The sequence below is a fragment of the Canis lupus genome, chromosome 19 (assembly GCF_048164855.1).
Source record: "Canis lupus baileyi chromosome 19, mCanLup2.hap1, whole genome shotgun sequence".
Lineage (NCBI taxonomy): Eukaryota > Metazoa > Chordata > Mammalia > Carnivora > Canidae > Canis > Canis lupus.
Genome location: NC_132856.1, coordinates 7,407,461 through 7,418,591, shown reverse-complemented (window position 1 = coordinate 7,418,591; position 11,131 = coordinate 7,407,461).

Genomic DNA, 11,131 nt, shown 5'->3' with positions numbered 1-11,131 from the left:
ATGAGAGATAGAGAGAGAGAGGCAGAGGCAGAGGCATAGGCAGAGGGAGAAGCAGGCTCCCTGCAGGGAGATGATGCGGGACTCCATCCCAGGACCCTGGGATCACAACCTCGGCCAAAAGCAGATGCTCAAGCACTGAGCCACCCAGGTGCCCCATTAAATAAATAAAATCTTAAAAACAAATCAAATCTAGGGTGCTGCCAGTAAAATGTGGCCTCAGGGTGAAGGTTAGATCAAGTGTGCCGGCCACACAACCCTGTGTTGGGACTTCCGCTGGATTTAAGGGTCTATCAGGTAGATCGTCTCAGCTAGACAAAAGGCTTCTGAGAATCCCTGAATTAGCTTAGCAGCTTTCCTAGGGCCCCAAAGTAGAAAAGGACCTGTTTTGGGAAGAAATGTAAGTCTGGCTTCTGTCTAATGGAGCAGGTGATTTGCTACATAGGAAATTCACACATTTTTTTATTTTACCAATTTGGACCGAAAAGAACAGAGACTATAAAAAAAAAAGCAGCCTTCAAGACCCCAACATCCTAAGGGCAGGAAAGAGGCCAACATGGGGCGTTTCTTATGGAAAAGAAGGTATGACTCAGAGGGTGGAGCCCAGAGCCACAGGTAAGCATTCATCTTCAGAGGTAATGCGGATTCTGTTTCCGACCACCGCAATAAAGGGAGTATCTCAATAACACGACTCAAGTGCATTTTTTGGTTTCCCAGTGAACATATAAGTTATGTTTATCCTATACTATAGTATTGAGTATGCAATAGCACTATGTGTAAAAAAGATGTACATTAATTAAAAAATGCTTTATTGCTAAAAAATGCCAACCATCACCTGTGCTTTCAGCAAAGTCGTAATCTTTTTGCTGGTAGAGAGTGTTGCCTCCATGTTTTTGGCTGCTGACTGCTGGGGTGCTGGTTGCTGAAGACTGGGGTGGCTGCAGTAGTTTCTCAAAATAGTACGATACTCTCTTTCATAATTTCTCTGTAGCATGTGATGCTGTTTGATAGCTTTCTACCCACAGCAGAACTTCTTTCAAAAGTGGACCCTATCCTCTCAAACTCCTCAACTGCTTTATCAAACCGAGTTTAAGTCATGTTCTAAATCCTCTGTTGTCATTTCAATAATCTTTTTTTTAAGGCTTTTATTTATTTATTCACGAGAGACACACACAGAGAGAAGCAGAGACACAGGCAGAGGGAGGAGCAGGCTCCATGCAGGGAGCCCGATGTGGGACTCGATCCAGGGTCTCCAGGATCATGCCCTGGGCTGAAGGTGAAGGTGGCACTAAACCGCTGAGCCACCCAGGCTGCCCTCATTTCAACAATCTTCACAGCATCTCCACCAGGAGTAGGTTCCATCTCAAGGAGCCACTTTCTTTGCTCATCCATAAGAAGCAACTCACCCGCTCAAGTTTGATGGTGAGATCACAGCAATTCAGTCACACCTTTAGGCCCCACTTCTGATCCTGGTTCTCTCACTATTTTCACCACATCTGCAGTGACTCCCACCACGGAAGTTTTGAGCCTTCAATTTGTAAAAAATGCGGTATCTGCTAAATGGAATAAAGTGCAATAAAATGAGATGTGTCTATAGAACTAATCCCAGGAAGCAGGCCTGAGCCTTAAACAGCATATATTTCTTAACCCTGGACAGAAGGAATTGTCGAGGAGAGGAGGAAAGGGAGGAATTTCATAATTGCGATGGATCTGTGACACCTCTTGTTTCCCCTTTTAGAATGGGAGTGAATATTGTGATGCTCAGTTCCTGTCTCATTGTAAATTGAGTATGTGGGACCAGATAACTTTTCCCTTTGGTCCACAGGTCTTCCGATCAAGAGAAACCATGCCCAGGTGCCTCCTCAACAATGATGAGATTTAGTTGATGAAAAACTGGACTTTGGGCCTAAGTCTGAGGCTGTAATGGATAAGATTTGGGGGATTATGGGAAGAGGGGCAATTTTATTTTGCACATTAGGGGACCTTGGGGGACCAGATAATAGACTAGGATGGCTAGTCTCTAAGGATGGCCCCTGATGAATCATGCCTCCTGATGTTCATACCTTTGTGTATTCCCTTCCCATGTTGTATCGGGGCTGGTCCTGTGACCTACTTTAACCAACAGAAGGCAGCAGAAGTGATACTGTGTCAGCTCTGGGTCTGTGGATTAAGAGGGCCTGGCAGTTTCAGCTTTTGCAGTCAGGGGAACCTGAGCTGCCTTATTAGAAGTCTGTCTACCTTGTGCTGGAGAGACCACAGGGAAAGGCAATAGGGAGAGGAAGAGGCCTGAAATGATTTGGAAAGAGCTTCAAGCTTCTCTTTCCTGCTGAGTCCAGACTTCTAGCCATTCCCACCAAGTGGCCAGACGTGAGAGCTCCATCGTGGATGTTCCAGCAGAATTGAGTCCCCAACAGACTGCCACCACTGCTGACATCAGGTGGAGTAGAACTAACCCCAGATGACCCCAGTCAACCCATAGATTCATGAGAGACAATAAAGTAGTTGTATTTTTAAGCCACCAAGTTGCGAGATAGCTTGTTATACCACAATGACTAAAACACCATTGGCCCAACCCAATCAGAAACTAAAGATCAGGGGATCCATGAGTGGCTCAGGAATGAGCAAAGAAAGTGGTTCCTTGAGATGGAAACTACTCCTGGTGGAGATGCTGTGAAGATTGTTGAAATGAAGGCAGCCTGGGTGGCTCAGCGGTTTAGCACCGCCTTCAGCCCAGGGCGTGACCCTGGAGTCCTGGGATCGAATTCCACATCAGGCTCCCTGCATAGAGTCTGCTTCTCCTTTGCCTGTGTCTCTGCCTCTCTCTCTGTGTGTGTCTCATGAATAAATAAATAAAATCTTTTAAAAAAAAAAAGAAACTAAAGATCAAAGAAGCTCATTCTTGGTGGCCATATAATCAACTTCCTGAAGCAGAGAGTAGAATGAAGAAGGATGGAGAGTAGATCTGGAGGGGTAAACCGAAGATAACCAATTTGAACATGATGGCTTGAATGGAGTGAGAGAGAGAGAGAGAGATTTCTGGGTGTTTGGAATCAGGAAGATTCTTCACCTTTACTGAAGCAGGAAATGCTGGCCAACAACAAGGTTTGGGGGGGAAAGTCAACGATTTCTATTTTGTGTAGATGTAGATGGAAGGGCTTTGAGACATTCATGTGGAAGTGTCAATGGAGAGGAATGTGGGAATCCTTGGTGTATGATGATGGTAACAGCAGCTGAGGGTGCCTGTGAGTGTGCCTCCGAGGGGGTCAGAGTGAGATGAGAAGACAGCACAGACTATACCCTGAGGACCCCCAAAATGCAACAGTCATTCCTTTGCCTGCCAAGGAGGCAGACAAGGGGCAACCAGTGACAGAGAGGAAAATGAGGGCAGTGCAATGTGAAAGAAGCCAAGAAGAGAGAGTGATGGGTGGATGAAGTGGTCCACCAAAAGTCACACTACTCAGATGTCAAGTCAGAAGAGGGCAGAAGGCTTCACTGAGATTGGTGGCCTCACTCCCCTATTAGACAGCATTACCTGAGCGGGTCTGTGGACCTGGAAATGGCAAGGGAGTTGTGGTTGTTCCCAAAGAGTGAACCCAAGTGGCCAGTAAACCCATGAGGTACCCAACCTCATTAGTCATCAGGGAAATGTAAATTCAAACCACAATGAGATTCCATTTCACACCCACCAGATCTGCTAAAAATAAAAAGCCTAACAATACCAGGATTTGGAGAGGATGTTGAACAAACAGAGCTCTCATGCATTGTTGGTAGGAATGTAAGTTGGTACAACCATCTTGGGAATGGTTTGACATTAACTAGTGTGGTTGAGGATGTGCATAGCTTGCTGGGCCAGGTTCCCTGGGAAACAGACTCGGAGGAGGAGGTTTGCCTGCAGGAGATTTAAGGGAGTGCTCTCGGGATCAACACTTGAGAGGGGGTGAGGACAGCAGAATTTCACACAGGAGATGAACTGCAGGGAATTATAACAGAGATCTCAGGCACTGGGAGCTCAGAAAATGGGATGGCTTTTTATAAGTGTCCCGAATTCCTGGAAGAAGGGCAGACCTTTGTACTCCTACATTGGCCAGTCACTGGTGGGAACTATCTCCAAAGAGGGGTCATAACCTTGGATGAGGTAGCCCCGTCCATAAAAGGGCAAGACTCCTGGCAGCTGGAGAGTGGGCATGTGGGTTCTGAAGGAGGAGATGTGGGCACAGACCACAGCATTCACTACACTTCTGTATCGTTTGGATCCCTTGCTTTGTAAAAATAAGTTAACACCATCTGAGAATGATTCTTCCAGGATTCTGATTCTTCTTTTCCCCCCCCCTGGGGAAATGTTAGTAGAATAAGCTACAGCTCTCGTGCTGCAGCTAGTATAGTGGTTAGCTCCCTCCTGTTCTAGGGTCCCTAAACCTCAGCTCATACCTCTACTGGTCTAAGGGGATTACCCAGCCAGATGGTCCAGATCTTCATCTCTAAGGGGTTTGAGGCCTTTGTCACCATGCTTATCTTAGTCATGGTTCCTGATTTTGTGTGTACCATCTGTCTATTTACCATTAAGAAACACACAAGTGGAGTGTCAAGTGCATTTCTCTGTCCTTTGTGTAACAATAGCTCTGCTTCCTCCTGATGTTGTAGTCAATTCACTTGCCAGGAGGGTGATTCCTCTTCTTGCCTGCTGGTCTCTTAACACCAGGAGGCACCTGAAATGATCAGGTAACAGCTATACCTTGAAGTTCAATGGAATTCTCTCTCCTGGTGGAAGCATCTGTTATCCCCACCCCTGGGAATCAGGACCTCTAGACTTACAGAGCCCAGAGTTGTGAGAATGGGAAGCCCAAATTCTCCCATTGGCTCACTGGGAGTACAGTGAGAGGAGTCACTCTTATTTCTACCCCCTGATCCCCAAATCTGTTTATTCTGCTTATAGATAGCAACCATCCATGGTATTGGTCGAGAGTGAATGCTGCCTCCTTGCAGAGTATCTTTCCTTGCAGAGTATCATTTCCAAATTGGTGCCTCAGTTGCATCTCTCTCTCTCTCTCTCTTTTTTTTTTTTTTTTTTGGAGCTAAAATACGTTTTATTTTTAGGCCTACCAAACATTTTAAATATAAAATTCTTTTTTAAAAAAGATTTATTTACTTGAGAGAGAGTAAGGGAGAGCATAGAGGGAGAAGGAGAAGCCAACTCCCCACTGAGCAGAGAGCCCAATGTGGAGCTCGATCCTGGGACCTCGGAATCATGACCTGAGCCGAAGGCAGGTGCTCAAACCACTGAGCCACCCAGGCATCCCCTAGAATTCTTTAATATACAAACAGTGATTGCAACAGCATTCACAGGACAGTGAGAGCTGGCTGAAGGGGAGGGAGAGTAGGTTTTCAGGTTCCTAATTGCTCCCCTCACCCACAATCCCCCATGTTGCCTGTGAGAACACAGTCTTAGCAGAGGACAAGTCAGGGCAGCCAAAAGCACAGAGGCCTTAGAGCCCACTCTAATGTGGCTTCAGTTCAGAAGGTCCCTCTAACATAATATCATCACCACCTGTAGATCCATTGCTGGATCCAGTTGGAAGACAATAGGAAGGTGGTTTTACAGAAAAAAACCATATCATTCTTCAGGATTCTGTTTATCACAAATTTTGGGCATAAAATAGAGTTTTCTAGAGATTGTTAGATTGGCAAGAGCTAAACGCATCTGGGAAAAGAACAGAAATTGAATCTGAGCCTACCTCCTACCAAGATTCCTTGCCTATGACTCTAGAAAGCTGGAATTGTGGATCTGCTTAGATGTTTGGGAAAGGGAAGGGATGACAGAGTCTTTGGACCAACACAAGTGAAGCCTTGCCAGCTGTTGACCAAGAAAGCCTCCAGGCAGGCCAGGGAGGTCTGTGGGAAACAGTTTATGGCAGTGGTACTCAAAAGAGTATGATGGTACAATGGCTTTTAGGCAGAATTTATTGCAAATGTGCAAGAGAGAAAGAACAGAAGTCAGAAAGAATTAAGAACTAAAGAACCTGCTTCTTAGAGGTCTGTGGGATAGAAATGAGATACTCCTGGGCTGGTACTGGGACCGACCCCAAACCTGTTCTCTCCTTGAGCTCCAGTTTGACTGGCTTGGATGTAGATTGCAGCCCCAAAGTCCTCCAAAGGCCAGCAACTTCTGGGCAATGTGGTCTGTCATTAAGTTTGGGGGATCTTGTGATCATATGGCCATTACTGCACCTCCTTTTTTTTTTTTTTTTTTTGCATCTCTTTTTCTATAAAGTTAGTCCTTTGGTCCATTGTGATGTTATCTAAGACCAAATGTTAATAGATCACTCTGCAAGTCTTTTTTTTTTTTTTTAAGATTTTATTTCACACAGAGAGAGAGAGAGATTGAACACAAGAAGGGGGAGCAGGAATGGGAGCAGGAAAGGGAGAAGCTTAATCCTCGCTGAGTGGGGAGTCCAATGCGGGGCTCGATCCCAGGACCCCAAGATCATGACCCGAGCTGAAGGTAGACACTTAACTGAGGAACCCAGGTTCCCCTCTGCAAGTCTTCAGATTGGCTGAGACCCAGTACCCAGGAAAGGTAAACTCATACTAGGAAGAGTTGTCCCAGTCAAGATGAATTGCTTCTTCTTCCAGGTCGAAGAGGTCTAACTTAATTAACTTGCCATAAGTGGCTGGTGGGGCTCTCTGAAGGATAGTGCCAAACTGATGGCTCCATGTTGATCTTTGTTGCTGGAAAAGTGGACATCCAGCAGCAGTAATACGTAGATCATTCTTAGTGAATGCAGGACCTTTATTCCTGCTACATAGATTCTTCATTATGAGTCTTTTAAGCCAAAACTGGGGTGGCAGACTGCTGACCTGGCTGAGTCACTCTGCCTGCTTGGTTATTTAGCACCTCTTTCATGATGGATGCTCTCTGTTGGATGTCAACATATGATGCAAGATCTTCACACTTTGTGCCCATTCCCATGAGTCCACACATAACCTTCTTTCCCAGACCGCCTTGTCCCCAGTCTTTCAATATTTATCCTTCCTGTTTTTGCCACTGCCCATAGTCTGTATTTATTCTTACCTCAGGCTACTTCTCCTGTCCACAGAGTGGGTGCCCAAAGCCCTACCCATTGGTAAGATTCCACCTCATTTATTGTCTTTAAAGGTCACCTCCGGGTGACACTGAAATGTAGCTGTCCTCCACTTTCAGCTTATGCCCACCTACCAAATAGATCTATCTGTGAATCAGGCTTAGCCTTCTCCCTCCTTATCAGGTGGTCATAGGGAGCCCCATGCAGCCTTCATGTTGTTCCCTTCATGTTCCCTTCATGTTCTCCCTCCTTATCAGGTGGTCATAGGGAGCCCCATGCAGCCTTATAGTTGTTCCAGCTATAAGATCCCTCAATGCTCCATGGTCAGGTGCTTCATCTCTACCAGTGCCCACCCCAGGAGGTGTTTCTCAAATGGCAATAATTCTCTGTTGCAGATTGAATGGCTTTGCTCCAGAATGCTATGGGTCTAGATTGTGTTTATTTCACTGGGCTTGCTGTAAACACATGGTACCTTTTCCCACCACAGATACATCGAATACCGTAAGGTCTTCTGGGCCATATAACCCTGGAGACAGAAAAGCCTGCAGTCCAGCCTGGATCTATTGCAAAACTATTTTCTGGGCCAGACCTGCTCAAAAGATGACAGTCTTCCATGTCATTCAAAAAATAGATTGGATTCCTATTCTCAAGTATAAAATACACTGACTCCAGCCTGCAGAAGCCTACCCGGTATTATGCTTCCTTCTGAATGGTGGGAGGTAACAAGATGCAATCACATGTTCTGTACTTTGAAGGGGCTGTCCCAGCATGCCCCAGACCGCTCTCCAAAAACTACACTGATGTGGTGAGCCCCTAAAACTTAATAGGGTGAATTGCCTATCCTCTAGATTCCTTGAATTCATGTAGAGTTTATCTCCTACTCTCCAGAGACATGCATATTCTTCCAGTCCTATAAACACTGTTTCACTAATAGAGTGAACCAATGTGATGTTTTGCAGGATGTCCGATGGTCCAGTCCCTTCAGCCTTTATTATGACAGAGAGCACGAGAGAGAACACAGCCCTCAGGCAGATCATAAATGTGTATCGTAGTCTGCCCTACATAAGAGTGAACTGTTTCTGGCCTTTTTCACGTTAGAAATGGAAATGTATGTATAAGCTAGATCAACAGTTGGATACCATGAACTTAAAGCGATATTACTCTGTCTAGCAAAGCTGCCTCACCCAACACAGCAACTACACTTTGGGTTACTGTTTGGTTTTTGCGTGGGGTAGATTAGTGGATTAAAAGGGGGATAGATGGTGACCACTACCCCTGAATCATTTAGATCTTATATAGGGACTTACCAAGAGAGTATTCTCAGGCCCATTTTTAAATTAAGAAATGAAGCTTCCAGGGTTATAATAATTTATTGTAAAACCCCCTGCTGGGGATCCCTGGGTGGCTCAGCGGTTTAGTGCCGCCTTCGGCCCAGGCTGTGATCCTGGAGTCCCAGGATCGGGTCCCATGTCAGGCTCCCTGCATGGAGCCTGCTTCAACCTCTGCCTGTGTCTCTGCCCCTCTCTCTCTCTGGGTCTCTCATGAATAAATAAATAAATATTTTTTAAAATAAAAATAAATAAATAGAACCTCCTCCTTTGTCAAATCTGTTTGGCTCACAAGCTTTTGCACTTAACCCTATGAGAGACCCAGCCCACGGTTGTAATTAGTTAATTTAGGAAAGTAAAAAACAAGATCTGACTGGATTGCTAAATGTCCATGCACATCTACCATGCTTTTTGTAAGAGGTTTTTCTAACAAGCCTAACTTTGGAATCAGATGGGGCCAATTCCGCCTAATTTCTTAAGAGTGGGAAATCAAACTTAGTTGAGAAAGTTTTGTTAGTTTTTATTCCTGGCAGCTTTACACATGAGCTTTATTTCCAAATGCTGTATGCCAGGATGTTTCCTCATTTGACTTTTCCAGGATCGTGATGGAAAAAAAAAAAAAAAAGAGGGAAAAGAGTTGCCACCCAAAATTAAACTATTCCCTTCGCTATGGAACAATGCAGCATGAGGCTTCCTGGAGCAGGCAGTAATTTTCTTTGTGCAAATGACTGAAACAGCCAGCCCCAGAATACGCTACTTGCTGTGTCTTCTTAGGCAAGTCATCACATGGATCTCAAATTCCTCAGCTCTACAATGGTAATAATAATAGTTTCTACCTCAAAAGATTGCAGGGTCTTGCTCAATCATGAGTCCCTAAAGTACCTGACACAAAGTAGCATTCAATGAAGGCTGCCTGGCTGGCTCAGCCAGTTAGGCATTTGGCTTTTAATCTCAGGTCTTGGTCTCAGGGTCATGAGTTCAAGCCCCACTTTGGGCTCCATGCTTTTTTTTTTTTTTTTTTTAAGTAGCATTCAATGAATATATGCAGAATCAATGAGTAAATTGTGAAGACTAAATGCGATAACACATTTGCACAGCACATGGCAAACATTAGATTCTATAGTGGTAATTTGACAATGTATATTAAAACCTTAAGGGTCTCCTGGGTGGCTCAGTAGGTTAAGTGTCTGCCTTCAGTTCAGGTCATGATCTCAGGGTCCTGGAATCTAGCCCCATGCCTGGCTCTCTGCTTGGTGGGGAGTCTGCTTCTCCCTCTGCCCCTCCCCCTTCTCCAGTTCTTTCTCTCTCAAATAAATACATTTTTTAAAAATTATTTTATGATAGTCACACACACACACACAGAGAATGAGGCAGAGACACAGGCAGAGGAAGAAGCAGGCTCCATGCACCGGGAGCCCGACGTGGGATTCGATCCCGGGTCTCCAGGATCGCGCCCTGAGCCAAAGGCAGGCGCCAAACCGCTGCGCCACCCAGGGATCCCCTCAAATAAATACATTTTTTTAAACCTTAAAACACACAGGTTTTTTGACTCAATGATTCTGCTTCTAGAATTGGATACTTAATCTGAATAATTTTAATAATTAAGATAATTGATAAATAATAGTGGCAATCTTACTTAGATAGTAATTAAAGATACACCAGAGATTTAGCATATGAGATTGCTCCTGGAAAAACCACCTAAATGTCCATCATATTTTGGCAAGGATTCTCTATGTGTGACACATAGACAGACTTTATAAGGTTATACACTAGAGCAGTGGTCCTCTAAGTGTGGCTTGTGGGCCAGCAGAATCAGTATCACCTGGGAAAACCTACTTATTTTTTAATTTTTTACAGATTTTATTCATTTATTCATGAGAGACAAAGAGGCAGAGACATAGGCAGAGGGAGAAGCAGGCTCCCTGAAGGGAGCCCGATCCAGGACTCAATCCCAGGACCTCAGGATCACAACCTGAGCCAAAGGCAGACGTTCAACCACTAAGCCACCCAGGCATCCTACCTGGAACTTATTTAAAATGTAAATTCTTGAGCCCCATCTCACACTTACAGAAATTCTGGAGTGGGGCCCAGCAATCTGGGTTTTAACAAGTATTCCGGGTGATGCTGTTTACATGTTCAAGTTTAAGAATCACTGCTCTAAGTTGTTACTAGAAATTGTTTCTTTGTGAGTGGGAGTATTTTAATGTTCTTATATTCTCTGAAGTAAGCATTACACTGCCAACTAATAGAAGAAAGATACCCAAAACAAGAAAAAAAAAAATAAAAGAAGAAAAGTAAACTAATAAGTGAAAAGGGAGGGAAAAAATTAAAAAATGGAACAAAAAAATGGAACAGAAAAAAAAGCACTCCTACCTCTCCAATGTTTTTTCTTCTCCCTCCCCCCTTTATTTTTACCCCTACACCAATGGGATGGTATTTATTTACAGACTTGATTAGTGTCCAGGACATTTTGCAGCTGCTTTTTTTTTTTTTTCTCATTTAATATGTCACAGGAGCTTTCTGATGATGTCATAGGCATTGGTATCATTTTTTAAAATGGAGGCATTAATTTTACTTTGTTCCCCTGGTCATCTGTTTCCCTGTGTGTGTGTGTGTGTTTTAAGATTTTTATTTATTTATTTGAGAGAGAGCGAGCGAGCGAGCATGGGCAGAGGGAGAGGAAGACTTCCCAACAAGAAGGGAGTACATCTCTGGGCTCCATCCCAG